At 35.8% G+C, this 17,635-nt stretch overlaps 1 protein-coding gene across 1 annotated transcript in view; it reads left to right on the forward strand.

Moving 5' to 3' along the window:
- Pola1 (DNA polymerase alpha 1, catalytic subunit) overlaps positions 1-17,635 on the forward strand; it is a 151,957-nt gene that overhangs the window by 57,796 nt on the left and 76,526 nt on the right. The gene's annotated exons all lie outside the window — the stretch shown is intronic.

Raw genomic sequence — 17,635 nt, forward strand, 5'->3', positions numbered from 1 at the left:
ATGATTATGTTAAGTGAATTCAATCAAGTACATGAAGATATTGTTTTCTTGCATTGAATTTAAGGCTACATAGTTGTAAACATAGTCCATAGTGCTCACACTAGGCATCTGGACTCAGAATACTCTATAGTGCGGTGATTGGCAAACTGGTTTATAGGCAAAATCCAACCCATTTTCTGTGTTTTATAAGTAAGGTTTAATTGAAATACAGCCAAGCTCATTCATTTATGTTGTAGTCAGGATAAAGTCTTATGTGGCCTACAAAGTTTAAAATACTTGTTACTTGGCACTTTCAGTGTTTGCTTAAGATATGGAAGTGATTTTTATCTGTACTATCCATATATAATAGCCTCTAACCGCAAGTGAACATTTTGTATTTGCTTATTCCCGATTAGATGAGGAACTGGATTTTTACAATTATTTATTTGTAATTAAAATGAATTTAAACTTGAATAGCTAACATATGGTGAGTGACTACTGTATATGTCCAGTTGTAACATGAAACAAATATCACAAGATTTCAAGTCACCTTTCTTGTAGCTTTATCCCAGAGATGTGGTTAGTACACAGAGGAAGGGCAAAGCTTGTATTGAATAGCAATGGTGTGTTAAGGACTGTTTTGTGCAGTATTACATCAAAACTACTCAAGAGTCCTTTGACATATATAATGATAGTATTCTGTTTTGTATATGAGGAAGCTAATGCTCAGGGAGGTAAAGGAGAACAAGTGGCTACCTTGAATTGAATCTGTCTTCCTGATTCTAAGTCTTTTACTGCTTTAGGGTTCACCATTAGAGGATAGGTTTTGCAAGGGTAGTTCTGTTTTGTCTTCTACCTTATTATTAATCAGTCATCCTTTTCAGTATCTATTGCATAACATAGTCTTTTCATTTTCTCTTTTACATGAGAAATATAATGGTAATTTTAGGGGTTAGTTGAAGTTAGAGAAAGATGTTTTCAGATTCTTGAGCTAAGTTTGCTTCAAAATTATTTAAATTATATATATATATATATACACACACACGTATGTATGTATGTATGTATGTATGTATGTATGTATGTATGTATGTGTGTGTATATATCCAGTGGCTTCGGATAGAATACCATCTTATTTTTGTATTAGGAAATGCACTCACTATGCCCCAACTGGGTGATAATACATAGGTTTAGTATTGAGATTGGAATCAAGGTTACTCTTAAGTTTCTCAAGAGAGGCAATAGTTGACAATTTACTCCCTTGGAGAGTGCCTCTTGCTGTTGAGAATTCCCTGTTGTTACATTTTCTGCATTGGCTCAGAAATCCACAATCTTAAAAGGGCACCGTTGATAATGATAAGTCCTAAATTTGTCCAGTGATCTCTCCTACTTCCCTAATCCATTGTATTTTAAGGGTAGTATTTTCTTTTAGCTGGATTTTTAATAGGGAATTTAGATACAAATTTTACTTTTTGTTGATCAACATATAACAACAACAGAACCAAGCTAAAATTTCACTTTTTGTATTGTAAAATATAGCAATTATATATCTTAAGCAAAATATAAAACTTCCCTGCTCACTTCACTAAAGAAGAATTGCAGATAAATCTCAAAATAATTATGGGATTCAAATTCTTAGTTTCTGCTTTCCCTCTTTTTAATCTGTGTTCCTTCCTATATACAATACTGTCTACTGTCTACAGTTGTTGGCTTTATGTCTTTAATGTGAAGTTAATGAGAAGCATTAAGTATATAATGCACCTGCTCTCTGCAAATCTTATTTTAGAAGATCCAAAGATTTCTGTGAAGTTATTTACTAAAATAAAAATATTGGTAGTAATTACCAGTACTGACAGATGAATAATCGCTAGTATTGCTATCATTTTTCCTATAAACTTTGGGTCCTGTTATTTTTAAGGATTTTTATTGTTGTTTTGAGATAGTGTATGATCATAAGTCATATGCTGACCTTGAACCCAAAACCATTTAAGTGCTGTAATTGCAGGCATATACATGTCAAGCATTTCTTAATTATTAAAGAGGTAGGAGGGGTGAAGTTGAGATTTTGGAATACTTTCGCAGCTTACTAAACTGGTGTTTTTTGTCATAAGGTAAAGTGGACAAAGTAATAAAATTACCTGAAGATCTTACAAGCTTTTTGCATTTAAACTTCCTGTTTAAATGAAAATTAAAGTTCAGATAGAAATGAGAAGGGAACCTGGTGGCATGCCTTTTGACAAGATTATAAGGGTTTTTATTTGGATATAGGTTAATGCAGAGTCTGGGGAGGCATGGAATTTTGCATTTTGGTATGGTCTTGATGTCCTCCCTCCCTTCTTATTTTTAAGTAGATTTTGTGTGTGCTGAGTTGTTTTGGGATCATGCAGCTTTGGCTCTAGTGACCTAATGATTTCTGTAATCAAATGTATTATGGCTGCTAGAATACTCAAGTAATGACTAATTTTGCTTTTAAAGACAGGTTTATAATAAATGTGAAACTATTTATGTCAAATGGGCATCAATATTATCTTTTAGAGGTCTGATCTTTCATATTTCAACTGTCCCATAATTTTTAATTGCTTGATGATAGAGGAATTAGTTGCTGTTGAAGGAATCTTATGTAGGAACCTCACATTATACAAGTTTTTTTTTTTTAAAAAAAATAATTAAGTGAGCATTTCCAGAGAAGAAATATAGAAACTTCATTTATAGACACTTGGAAGTAAATCTGTAACAGTACCATCTGTATTTGTTTTTATTCTCAATGTGTGTTTGTAGAGGCATAAAAAAGAAATTGGGTAAGCCTGAGTGGGTAACACTGAGTTGGCACAAATATTAACCATGAAAACAACTATCAAATGTCAAGTATTTGGTGTAGTAATTGAAGTGATTGTTCACTAGATGGCGATAGACACCCTAAGATCATTAATCAATTAAAGATATTATTTTGTGAGCAATAATGTGAAGGCCATTTAGTTACTTAAATCTGTTCATAGTATAGATTTTTACCACTTTTGAAAATACTAAATAAAGGTTAAAATTGACCCAAAGGATTTTAATAGTCTAATAGATTTTGTGTTTAAAATGATTTTTGCATTATGTTTTACTGATAAGAACGCTAATTCTTCCATTGGGTGGATAAGTCATATCTCTGATTATGGAGGCACATAGCTTTTTTTTAGTAATAGCACCATAGGTAACTTGACGAAAATTGGAAATGTTTTGGTGTATAATTTTGCATCACTGAGTATGTTTTTTTTTTTCTTAAATTGAGGTATTTAAACCCATATTAATGATTTCTCTGCACACTCGTTATGTAATCTTTAATATAATAGAGATATTTGTCCTTATAAAATAATCAGTGCTTATTGATATTATTATTTAACTTGTTTCTGCCTTCTGTTGTATTTGTGTTTTTGAGGAAATATTTTTTCGTCTGGGTTTCTGAACCAATTTCAAAGACAGTGTTCAGGAGTAGACTATGCATTTTCATTTTATTGTCCTGTAGGTTGAAATGAGTTATTGCCAGTCTGTTTTCCCAACCAGTTGTAGAAGATCTGGTTTTCAGTTGTATTCAGAACTGAAATCTGTGCAATTTAGAAAATTCATCCAAATCATTTCATCCAAACATTACCATCTAGGCTTGGCTGCCTGAGAGTCTCTTGGTGATGAAGGAGTGCAAGTTGAGGAGTCCTTGGGAATGGCATGGGAGAAGGCCTTTGTTGCTGTCTGTGATGACAGAGAATCTTTTAATTATTAAGAGTCCTTTGTCTTTACTTGGAAATAAGTGGCTATTTCAGTTTTCCAATATCTTTCATTAACTTACAGAACAAAACATAGAAATGGCTAGAGACTCTCCTCTTCCATTTTCTTCAGTGGTAATTATGCTGTGTTTTTTCCCTCACCTGTCTTTTCCCTTTTATAATATAAAAGGGGAATGTGTGTTCATGTTTATATTTGATACATTGAATATTTTTTTAGTATTCATGTTACTTATTCTTTAACAGTTCGGGAAAAAAAGGCATCTAGACAAATTTCAATATGTATATCACAATTTTAAATATATATTTTGATACATTTTTAGATGTGATTTATTTATGTTAGCCATATAACACTTAGTGACTAGATATGGCAAAATATATTTTATGTTTTTTTCATTGTCTCCCTGTCCACTTTTTGACATTTTTCCTTTTATAATATAGCCTGACTATGATTGCCCCTCCCTCTATTCTCAGTTCTTTCCCACTTCCCCTCCCATCCAGATACACCATGTTTTTGTCTCTCATTAGAAACAAACAAGCTTCCAAGGTAATACGACATAATAAAACAAAAACTAACACATTGGAATAGGACAAAAAATAAACAGAGGAAAAGAGCACAAGAAATAGATATAGACACAGAGATCCACTTGTTTGCATACTCAGAAATCCCAAGAAAACACTAAACTGAAAGCCATAATATTTACACAAAGGAATTGTAGAGCAAAAAGAGAGAGGAAAGAAAGGGAAAAGCCCTGACATGACTTTATGAGACAAAGAACCTCCAAAGATGCCACTGAGTTTGTTCTCTGTTGCTTATCTACTTCTGGGCATGTAGCCTATCCTTAAAATGTATTTTGTTTTCCCAGTGAGACTCCCTTGCTGGAAGCTAAATTTTCATTTGCAGGTGCTTATCAATTTGAGGTGGCTTCTGGGTTAAGGATGGGGCATGTGCCCACTCCTTTCAGCTCTTGTACACCATCTGGTGAAGACCCATGCAGGCCCTATGCATACTGCCACAGTCTCTGTGAGTTCATATGTACTGTCCTTGAATTCAGTTTATAGACTAGGCTGGCCTCCACCTCACAGAGATCTACCTGCCTCTGCCTCCCAAATACTGATCTTTTTGTATCCAGTTATTTTGCTGAAAGTGACTCTCAGTTGTAGGAGTTGCCTGGTGGAATTCTAGGGGCACTTATGTATATATTATCTGCAGATAATGATACTTTGATTTCTTTCTTTCCAATTTGTATCCCTTTGATCTCCTTCAGTAGTCTTATTTCTCTAGCTAAACTTCCAAGTACTATATTGAATAACTATGGAGAGTGGACAACCTTGTCTTGTTCCTGATTTTAGTGGAATTGCTTTGAGTTTCTTTCCATTTAAGTTGATATTGTCTATGGGCTTCCTGTTAACTGCCTTTATTATGTTTAGATATGTCCCTTGCATCCCTGATCTCTCCAGAACTTTTATCATTAAAGGTTACTGGATTTTGTCAAAGGCCCCTCTCCTCACTTTTTTGAGATAGGATCTTGCTATGTATATATAACAAGCAAACCATACTTATGGTTCAGCCTAGATTGACTATCTCCTGCCTCTGCTTTTTTGATATTGGGATAAAGGTGTGTGATACTATTATTGTCTTAGCTTTATTCGAGATTTGAATTTTCAAGTTCTCATTTCTTTTATTTATTTTTGCTGTTACAAGCAGTGTTATAGTAGATAATGTGACTTGTGTAAGATTTAATTTACCATAATAAGCTAAATTCTGTCAAATACCTAACTAAATTCACATCTTTTGCAAGAGCCACAACACGTAGTTCCTCATCTAGAGATTGAGATGCAGTTTTACCTCTGAAATTTGTTGTCTATTTTTGAAGGATTTTTTACTTGCAATGTATTTGTAAATATACTCACATAATCCTTATTATTCCATGTTCTTGTCAACACTTGTTATTATTTGTGTGGATTTTTTTTGTCTGTTTGGCTTTTGTTACTGTTCATGGTATTCCAGGCTACTTCATATTTGCTGTATTTCCCAGGGCAGTCTTGAAATTGCCATCCTCTTAGCTTAGCCTCCTAAGCACTAGAATTATAGACTTGTGCTACCCTACCTAGATAGTTTTTATATTATGCCATTCTCATGAGTATTAAATGTTATCCCATCGTTTTATTTTTTCCTTAATTAGGAGTTCAGTTGAGTCTCTTTTCATGTTTAGTAACTCTTCTACTTTTTTATTGAATTGCCAATATGGACATACATGTTTTGTTGCACTGTAGGCTTGTTATTGTTTCTTAGATATTCAGAAACTAAAACTTATTTGGTTATTTGTATTAAAAATAGTATGGCTTGTTTTTGTGAGTACACTGCACTTAAGAAATTTTCAAGGACAACCTGTATGTGAAATTATAAAGATCTGTAGATTCTTTTATGTTTTCATTCATTAAATATAGCTTAAAGAGAAACTATAGCTTTAAAATGTATGTTTTTGTCACCTAGAATACAGCAGAATGAGGTATCTTCTTGCCTGACCAGACCCGTGGAAACTAGAGGTGGTTGGAGAAAGAGTTCTTACTCTTATCTTCAGAATTGTAATAGCTACTGTTGAGACTACTTTTAACATTCTTGTTAACATTTTGACTTGTTGAAAGATTTATTTGTAATTGTGTGTGGGTTGGGAGAGGGAACACACATTTCCACAGGTGCCAGTAGAGGCATAAAGCATCAGACATCCCTGGAGTTAACAGGCAATTGTGAGTCACCTTATGGGGGTACTGGGAACCGAACTAAGGTCTTCTTCAAGAGCAGTATCAACTGCTGAGCCAGCCCCCATTTTAATGTTAACTTTTATTTTTAGACAGTCTTTTAATTATTACATGCTAGTCTGAGATTTGGTATGTATGTCAAGCTGCCTTATAGTGCCTTCCTAGTATTAACAGGTAGGTGGTACTATCCCTAGCTTTGATTAAAAATAAAAAATAAAAAAATATGAGGTTAAAACGAGAACTTCATTGAAGGCTAAAATGAAGGTTTAGTGCATTTTGCAGCTATAGTTCATGTTAGAAATCATAGGTTACTCATGTTTGAAGTTGTTTACATTATAAAATTCAAAGCCAGAGAAAACTTTTATTGGAATATTTTAGTGATGTTTGAGTTCTAAATTTTTGCAGTTTTCCAGAACTGATAATATACATTATCAGGATTTATTTATTTGTATTCTACTAGTTCAGAATTTGTGATAATTTACGTGAAATGAGGTGTAAATCTCCTTCACATAAACTTGTATAGGTTCTTATGTACAGTTAAATTTTATAGAAATAATTCTCTGCCATCAAGTGATTTGCAGTTAAGTGGCGTCTTAACTGCAAATCATTTGTATTGATATATTGTTCTAAACATCTTCGTTTGCTTTTTGCTTGCTGTACCCTTTTAAAAATTGGTGAAAGTAATGATGCTAAATGTCAAGTTGAGAGCTAGTCCAGATTATGACAACTTAGATTGTTAATAATTTGTGAGAAATGTAGTGGCAAAAGTTAGAGTAAATCTATCTATGGTTCTAGCTCAGTGATCATATATTTACTTATGCAAGTTCCTTCCTTCAATCCTGTAATCAAAACAAAGTCACTGTATTTTTATATAAACTTATTCTAATAAACATAAACAGTATCCACTTAAACTTAACTAATATGTATATTAGTCTCTGATATATTGTATTTATAGAAATTAGTAAGTGGGTTATATTTAGGCCTAATTTAAATTCCTTTGATTAAAAATACTGAGTATTTCTTTCAAAGTAGCTCAAAGAAGAAAAAAATGAGTCAATACGAATGTGGCATGACCTTCTCTTTTTTGTTAATAATAGTTAGAAATCAGCACCTCTGGTGATTCGCTAATTTTAAAGGCACAAGTTTAGGAGATCCCAATCTGTATATTAGCTATATTTGGGAAGAGAAAGCCTGGCTTAAGCCTTATCTGACTGAAGTCACCTGTGAAATAGAGCTATGTTTGTGAATGTAGGAGAAGGCTTTTCCTCAAGGAGACCACTTTTGCATTTAGTTAAGTTTTTCATAATTGTTACATGATTCTCTGACTTGAGCTTTGAAGAATTCAACCATGGGCCCATATGCCGGTGTCTTTATCAGAGAAGGAGGATCCCTCCTCTCCCACTGCCACCTAGCTGCATTACATTAAGGCGTGGTCCTAGCTTTGTGGTTATGGGTTGGCCTCCCCAGGATTTTGGGATCATCTGGTGGATTTCATTCATGAAGGTTTGTCTATTTTCAGTTTAAAGTTATGCCCTTTACCACCTGTATTTTTGATTTTCTATTATTAGATTTCACTCTACATGTGTTTGTGTTCTACCTATTCCATGCCTCATGCAGTGACCCTTGTTTGCCCTCACCTTTAGGTCATGTTCATCTATTTGTTTCTGTAATTTTAAATGGGTTGATATGAAGGTGATACAGTTTTTATGTAGAGTCATGATATTTCAGCCCATTTTGAGTTTTTAAGAATAGCCGGGATACTCTGTGCAAGAAAATGGATACCTTGTGCATTTGTAGTAAGTAATCTTATTTGAGAAGGCGCAAATGGAATGTTTTGCTATGATATTTTGACCTTTGAATTACAGAAAATATTTGGAATGTGGATATGGGTAAGAGAAAATACTATCAGACTGACTGTATGCCATTGTCACTGATCCCTGAGGCTAAATTTCGTTACATTGACTCAAATCACATAGATCATGACCTTAGAAATATCTTCCTTTCTTCTCCAACTTTGTTGAGAATGAATGACTCTCTGTTAACCTAAATTCATCCTGTTTTCTGCATATGTGAACATTTTATATCAGTCTATTTTGGTCTGTGTTTCTTTTTCACAAGCTGTGTGTTATTTGACAGGTGTTCTAAAGCCCCTTACTTTGGCAGCAAACCAAGATGACAGAGCAGTAATGATTTCAAAAGTGCTATCCCCTCCTTGTTAACAGACAAGAAGAAAAGTGTGAAGTTATTAACCACTATTCACCAGTGGCATGAAAACTGGTGTAGAGTTTAATTGTTTGTTTCTATAGTCAGTCTGTATAGGCTATTTCCTGATTAATACTATTTAGAAAAGAGGGAAGGATATATAACTTTTTCTCTCCCATAATCCCTCTCCTTTTGACAAATTGTCTTTAAATCAATTAAAAAGTTTTTTTAAAAATCCAAAATATTGACCATTGCTTCCCCATAGGCTTTTTTCCCCCTTATCTGTCATGTAAGATTTATGGATAAGATTTATGGATGATGTTGCAACACTTAATAATCTTAAGGATTTCCCCTGATCCACCCCCAAATGAGTTACATGCCAGAGTATTTGCATCTATAATGTACCTGATGTTATTATACTTTGTCTGTACTTCAGCCAGACTGAGTATGTTTACTATTAATTGGAAGAACCTACTTTAGGCAGCCTGTACTGTCTGGTAACTTGAACTGTTTTTTCACAATAGTGTAATCAGGCCCATTAAAGGTATGCCCATGTTAACAAAACAAGCTTATTGTGCTTATAACTCAAGCTGGCCAACTGAGCAGATGCCAATAAGCTACATTTCACTGGGCAGTATAAGCCTATGTTGTTTTATGAGATCATAAGTAATGCATTAAATTACAGTGAACTGAATTTGGTAAGTTGGGAGTTTTAGAAAGCAGTGAGGTGTGTGTGTGTGTGTGTGTGTGTGTCTGTCTGTCTGTCTGTCTGTCGAGAAGTGATTTGACTTTAAGCCAGAGATTCCTGGGTCCTATACAGTTATTGTTTTTGAGATCTTATACTTTGAAATTTAGTGCTAACATTGAAATGTACAGCTGTCCTTGTTTCTTTATTACTTTTTGTGGCTGAATTGGCTTGTATCCCTTTTAAACTTGAATGTATTAAGAGTCTCAAAATCTAAAATTTCCCTTTGATAGTCCCTTTCCCGTTGAAAAAGCAATATGAAGTAGACTGTAACATGAATCCCTGTTCATATTTTTAAAAGAAGAGCTAAGCACAAGTGATTTCCAGAAATGGCTTATTTGCTGTCTTTGGAATTCTTCTCACTGCTATTTTCTTTTAAATATATTTAGGGGTTAGCAATTACCTATTTTTATTGCCTTAAACTTAAATAAGGTTTGTCTTTTGAGGCTAGCCATGGGATTTATTTGTCTTAATGCTAAATGTTGTCTGTGGATGGGAATGGAACAAAGATATTAAGTGTCTTTCATAGTTTGAAGTGTCAGACATTTGTCTATATTTATTTCAGGGGCCCTTTGCTCCTGCCAACATAGAAGCAAGTTACATTTTCAGCCCTGTGTAGGAGGGTGGTGTTTCTTCTCCTGGAAGAGGGTGATAGTTTGGGAGAGCTCATAGGCTATTAATAATGTACATTGTTCTTGAGGCCACATGTCATATATTCTAAGCACTGGTCTTCAGGGTAGGGTACATGTTCTATTTCCACTGGACTTTGTGGCACAATGCAATGGACAGCTGGTAATTTCATTGTAGGATAAAAAAACCTTGATTTTTTTAAAAATGGTGTTCTGTTTGGAAAAATAGAATAATTTGTTTTCAGAAGGGGGACTTAGAGTAAATGGATATACTTAATTCAGTTGCTCATTCCTGTATCATAGCCAGAAATTCTTGAAGTAATATTTATTGAATGTGTATCATGGGGGAAATGGAGACAAATGAAATTGCTTGTGACCCACAGGCATGAGACGAAAATCCAATAAAACAAGAGCAAGCACTTGGGAGACTAGACTCATGATTACTTAATAATAAACAAGAGAAGAATTTTTATTCATTTGTGTAGGCACAAAAATCCAAACAGAAAGGCACTTGGGAAGTCTTGGAATAGCTATCTAGGGTGCCACAATAACCCAACTCATTTGCATGGTGTGGCTTTGAGCAAGTGATTCAGCCTCTGCATTTTCTCTTGTCAGTGGTTGATAGGTGAGGATGATTATTTTATAGTAGGCTGCAGGTGCAAATTATTTTGTGTTAGTGTAATCCAGTCTCTTGTTTCTCAGGGAAACCCAGAGGAAGTATTCATGCAGGGCAATGAACACCTACTTGTGCTGGTATTGGAGAGAGAGTGCTAAATTTTAAGCATCCAAAATCTTGTCCTCAGGGAGTTTTTGTTCTGAAAGGTGAGAGCCATCAGGTAAATGTAAATTTATGCTACACTGAATAAAATAGATGCAAAGAAAAGGAACAAAAATGCTAATAGTAATGGCCATGGCATTGGATAAGAAATTAGAGGATTCTTGAGCCCAGGGCATGTGAGCTGAGATTTAGAGTGAGGATCAAAGTGAATTATGTAATATTTTTTAGGAACAAATATTACAGGATGAGTGATAACATGTGCAGAGATACTGTGGTAGATTGAAAGTATGGCTGATTTGGAGGGTTAAGAGCGGAGATTATCAGTGAAGCTTTTTGCAGTAGATGGGAATTAACTAATCTAGGGACCCAAAACTGGACAATGTACAGAGCGAGAGACTTTGGAGCACTTAGCCTTAAATGGAATTTCTTTGTCAAAACCTTTCCCTTAACTCTCAGAGATCTATGTGTAAGAGAAAATAGAAAGTTTTTAAGAGCCAGATGTGGTGAATAATTCCAAGGATACAGCAGCTTCAAGATACAGCAGGACTGATAATGAACTCACTGAGACTGAAACTGCACACATACAGACCCGCATGGGTTCAAGCAAGACAAAATCCCAGCAGAGAGAAGAGGAAGTAGACACAAAGTTCCACCCTCAACCAAGAAGTTATCGGCAATGATACCTTCTAGGAAAGAGGAAATTAGTGTTCTCCAATGGAGTGACACTGGGTATATCAATTATATTATACTCCAGGATAGACCCCCATGCCTAGGAGTAGTTGCGTAATACAAAATGAAATCCATGGTGAGTGTGCATTATTTTTTTATGTGGGACTTTCTGTTTTATTTTGGAAATTTTTTGGTAATCTTTTTATTTTGGCTTTCACTTTTTAAAGAGAGAACATGGAAGTTAGGTGGGTAGAGAGGTAAGGTGACTATGGGAGGAGCTAGAAGAGGAGATAAGGTGATACATATATGAAAAATTTAAATAATAAAAAATAAACAAGGGACTGGAGAGATGCCTCAGTGGTAAAGAGATTTGGCTGCTCTTGGAAAGGACTCAGGTTCAATTCTCAGCACCCACTTGGTCACTCTTTACCATCTGTAACTCCAGTTCCTGGTGATATCACATCTTCTTGGTGGGCACTGCAAGTAATTGGTATACAGGCAAACATGCAGGCAAAGTACTCATATACATAAAATAAAAATTAATCTAAAAAATGACTGGAGGAGGGGAAAGGAATTAGTACGCTATTATCCGAATATTCTATGCAGATACCTTAGTAACTTCACTAGTATGAAAACAGTGGGGAGAAGAATATAAGAGAGATCTAAGAAAAACAATCAGTAAAAAGTGATGTTAAGGTCTTGTTTAGGCAGCCATATTGATGAGATTTCACTGATGTATAGCCAACCTTTCTGACATTTGTAGGAGACAATCTTGCAGCAAACTTCCTATTCTTCAGGCTCTTACAGTTTTTCCACAATGGTCTTTGAGTCTTAGGTGAACGAATTATGTTGTAGATATATCAGTGTGAGACTGAGTGCCTGTTAATGTCTTTTTTTCTACATTTTGAGTTGTAGTTTTCTGTATTAGTCTGTTTCAAAGAGAAGTTTCTTTCAGGAGGCTACAAATTTGTGATAGTAAGGGGATACTAGGGGGGAGTTGGAGGGGGGAAAGGGAAGTGAGGAAATGATGTTAATTATAATTTCAAAAACTAAAAATTATAAATTTGAAAGGCTTGATGAATTGGATATAGAGTTTAGGGTAGTATAGAACATTAAGATCAGCTCCTGGTTTTCTACAGGTAACTCATATGATCTTAAACTGAAGTACTGGAAGATGACCAAATTTAGGACAAGGAGAAGGAACAGTGAACAATTTGACCTTGAATATGTTCATTTTTAAGAAATATTGTTCTTTTAATTGACATAGTAATTGCATGTATTTGTGGAGTATAATATGACATTTTAGTACATATATATAGTATATAATAATTGGGGCAGGATTGTTGTCATTCTCTGTACTGTAGATATTTATCATTTGTGTTTAGGACATTCAAAATTATTTACTATGTAGTTTGGCACAGTCAGTTAATTCTTGTCAACCATAGTTACCCTACTGTGTTATGGAATGTTAGAATTTATTCCTAATGGACATGTTAATTTTGTAATGTCAGGGTATAAGTTTGTGAGTCATGGATATATAAAGTGAAATGATTGATGAAATTATTTTGGGAGGAAAAAATGCAAAGAAAAGCAGGTGTAGGACTCAGAGATAAGGGCCTACAACTTGGTGGTGGTGATGGGGGAGGATGGAGGGCTTAGAATTAGGTTGTAAAAATATAGCCAGAGAAGGATTAAAGGTAGGAAGAGGTAGTATTATGTAAGTCAAGGTCGACTTGTTTCATGCAGGTAGATAGTAATCAGTTGTCACAAAGAAGCAGTGTTGATTGCATTGCAAATATTTCATCAAATCAGGGACAGAGGTACGATAGATGTCTTCTTGTTAGTGCTTCAGTTTTATGGGAGCCATGACGGTGAAGCTGAATCGCTGCACTAATTGCTGTACTAAGAGATTAGAAGAATTTGATTTATACTGACAAGTTTGACTGATGGAAAGTAAATTGTAGAATAAATTAACTGATGGACTGAGCTGGAATCTAGGCTCTGCCCCAGGGGCCTCAGACACCCTGCTCTTTTAGTCAGTACCTTCTCTGATGAATTACTTAAGCTAGCTGAGCCTCAACTTCCATTTTTGATAAAAATAACTTAATGCCCAATGGGGTTATTGAAGAATTAAATGAGGTAATACCTTAGGGTTCTATTGCTGTGATAAAGCACCATGACTAAAAGCAGTTTGGGGAAGAAAGAGTTTGTTTCAGCTTATAATTGTAGTTTGTTAATAGGGAGAACGGGTCAGGAACCTGGAAGCAGGATCAACAATAAGAGAGGCTATGGAGAAATGTGGCTTACTTCCTCATGGCTTGCTCAGCTTTCTTTCTTAGACAACCCAGGACCGTTGTCCAACGGTGGCACCACCTTAGTCAGCTGGGTCCTCCCATATCAATCATTGATCAAGAAAATACACCCTACTTGCCCACAGACCATTTTCCCAGTTGAGGGTTACTTAACATTGATATGTTTGTGTTGAGTTCACAGAAACTAACTAGTGCAGTTAATATGTGTTAGTATCTTGGAATGTGTTTCAGTCATACTCTTTAGTGTTAGATACATAATGAACACCTTCATTTTATTTTAGACAGGCTCTTAATATGTAGCCATAGCTGGCCTAGAACTTGTTATGTAGATGAAATAGGCCTCAAATTCACAGAGCTCTGCCTGCCTCTGCCTCCTAAGTGTTGTGATTAGACAATAAACTCCTTTTACCGTCATATCTGCCCTCACACCTTCCCTATCTTTCTGTCCTTGGAACATATCTGTTCTAAAAAGGCCAGTTTGTATTGCTCTTTGCTAAATTATTTTCAAATTATGTTTTTTTTGTTGCCATTTTGTGTGCTTTTAGTGCTTTTGTCCACCTACACCACTATTTTCTGTGTAGTCTCTTAATCATCCCCCAAACTCACTTCACATGACTGATTTAACTTGATCTTCCTTAGTCACCCGTTTAATGGCTTTAGCTCTCATTCTTAACAATTGGGTTGGATGTTTGTTCATTCCATTTTGCTAAATAAATCATTTTTTAATGCTTTTAAAATGTCCATCAGTAGCTTCTAGTAAAGTAGTATGTACAGAATGGTAAGCACTAAGTACTTTTATATCCACAAATAGTTCTTTCTTACTTTATTCCAAGCCCAAGTTCCAGTAAAATATTCAGATGACAGTCCTTTTGGACTAGTATAACCACATAAGCCTCCCAATGCTATTTCTCTTCTCTCCTCCCTTTTCTTCCCCTCTCATCCCCTTCCCTCCCCTCCTCTCCTCTTCTTTGCCCCTTGAATTCAGTCTTAATATAGCAATGTTAAGCTATTTGTTTTTAAGGTGTAATTGTATCTTCAAGCCGCCAGTAGATTCCCATATTAGTTCACTCTGAATTCCAAGGTACTGTAAGATTTGTTTCATCTCCCTTTTGGTGCTGTCTACCTGCTGACCTCCCTGCCTCACCCACACTTCTTCTTCATTCAGTCCACCCACATGGATCACTATTCTTGCATTCTGTTACATGTTCTGCTCTGTCTCCATATAGATCCTCTGTGTAACTGATTTCTTTCTGCCTAGAAAGCATCTCCCAGCTTGATGCAGGTTTCTTTTTTCAGGTCTTTCCTTCATTTGGATTGTACTTTTGGAGTAGACTTTTGGTAGGCACAGACTGTCAGCTAGACATGAGAGGAAGTCTGCTGCTCTCTGAAACAGGGTTGCTTAAATCAAGTAGTATTTTAAAATTCTCATTTATTAGGGTTTATTTATAGAGATTCTTTGCTTTCTGGGTCTTCTTTGAAACTTTTAGATGTTATTCACTATTATAGGTCTTGCTAAGTAGCCCAGGATGCCTCAAAGTCAGAATGTTCCTGCTTTAACATCTCAAGTACTGGGAATATGCCACTGTATTTGTCTATCACTGCCTTCATGTTTGGCTGTTTGAATTTACATGTGCCGAGAAAAGACTAGTAGCAGGAAACTTCTTCAGGTTAATATTGTTGTTATAATCATACTATGGACCTCTTTTCTAGCACAGGATATCTCATTTTTATAGGAGTGTAAGCTATTTGTTACTAATTTGAACCACTGTAAATTATTTGGAGGAATGTATTAGAGCAATTGTCAGGTCTTATGCTAATGCCTCCTATCTTGTTCTTTCTCATTTTGAAATGTAGTTCTCCCCCTAACCTCAGTATGGTCCTTGACTTAAATTTGGTGACAGTTAACAAACAATAAACTTAGAAAGAGTTGAGGTCTGGTTTCCTCCTATATGTGTAATTAGCAAATACTGAGACAGTTAAATTAAGATTAATAATAACTAAAAAATATTTCACATTTGATCCTTACCTGATACCATTCTAAGTACTTTATCCTAACAATAAAACACTACTAAAATAAATAAACTCAATCTGGAATCTCTTCTCTATTTGTACAAAATGTAGAAGTCATTTTACTATGATAATGATAAAAAAATAGTTTCTTTAATTGTGGTTTCTAATTACTGAAGGTTGTGAAGGTGGACTTGGAGGAAATGTTTCATTTATTAAGTGAATAAAATGGTACTGAACTGAGAAAATCTGCATGGGTATAGTCTGTTTATTTCTAAAATCCTACCTGTTCTTCACCTACTCTTTTTTTTATTTTTTTATTTAATTTTATATAACAAAGTCCAATTAAATGAAAACAAACATTTATACACAATATTTGGGAATTTGGGCGTCGTTCTTTCCAAACTACTTCCTGCTGGTAAGGGGTGCTGTCTTGGGGGATTCGAAGAAGATTCAGATATCCTAGCTGTAGTCTGTAGGGCTGTTTTGTCCAGCTGTTTGGAATGTAGGATCAGCTTGTACTCTGTTTCAGGCGGTCTGGCGTGATCAAACCACATTAGTCTGGAAGGAATCCACATCTTTTCATTTTCTGTGGAAACAAAAATAGAAATCCTTTTCCCCAGTAACTTGTTCTTCAAGTTAAATTTTGGAGTCAAAGCGTTTTTTTTTTTTTTTTGTTTGTTTTCTTTTAATTTATTATTTTACATGTCGATCCCAGTTCCCTCTCCCCCCCTCCCTCCCTCCCCTCCAGCCCTCCCTCCCTCCTTCCCTCCCTTTTGCCCTCTCTGCCCTCTCACATGCACTCTAAACACCCTCCCCTCCCAACCCCCCACCACAATACCATATGTAGGGGAATGCCATCCAGTTGGGGTCATGTAGATCTGACAAGTCCTGTGAAGTAGGACTAGGGCTTCTCTCCTATCTCTAGAATAAGGCAGTTATCCCTCCATGGGGCATATGTTTGCAAAGTCCTTTTGTGCACCAGGGATACATCCTGGCTCCACTGTCTGAGGTCTCTTAGACTGCTCAGACCTTCTGGCTGAGACCCATATTCAGGGGGGCCAGAGACAGTCCCCTGCTGGCTTCCCAGCTATCAGTCTAGTGGCCATTAGCTCCTCCTTGTTCAGGTAAGCTGTCTCTATGTACTTCTACCGCATGGTCTTGTCCTCTCCATCTGCTTCTGGGTTCTAGTTCGACTCAGTGTTTTTGTATGGGTGTTTGCTCCTATTTTCAACAGGCATTAGTTGAGGACTCCATGGAGAAGTTAGTTGTTGATCTCAGTCTCCGGGAAGGGCATTTATGATAGCCTTTCCACGGGAGCTGAGATTGTTAGTTGGGAGCAGTCTTGTAGTTCCCTCCACCTTTCTTTGTGTTCAACTTTATCTTCAAACCAATATTGGCTCCCTCTTTTATGTTCTCTCTCTCTGTCTCTGTCTCTCTCTCTTTCTCTCTCTCTCTCTCTTTCCTATTTTCCATTCATAACCAGGCTCAATCCTCCTGGTCGCACATGCCTTCCTCTCCTCCCCCTCATTTTCTCCTACTTCTCTCTCCATTAGCTGTCCTCCCCCACTTTACCTGAGGTCTGGGGGACTTGTCCCTTCCCAGTTCTGTGAGGGACTTTATATGAATCTCTTAGAATACAACTTGTATCCTAGTTCCTCTGGCTTCACCTACTCTTTTGATGAACACTTTATCTTGTTCCCGATGATAGTTCTTAATTGTGTTGCAACTGGATCTGATTATGAGACAATTTAGTTTAGGGCTTTGTGCTATTAACTCCGCTTTATTATTAT

The sequence above is a fragment of the Phodopus roborovskii genome, unplaced genomic scaffold (assembly GCF_943737965.1).
Source record: "Phodopus roborovskii unplaced genomic scaffold, PHOROB, whole genome shotgun sequence".
NCBI lineage: Eukaryota > Metazoa > Chordata > Mammalia > Rodentia > Cricetidae > Phodopus > Phodopus roborovskii.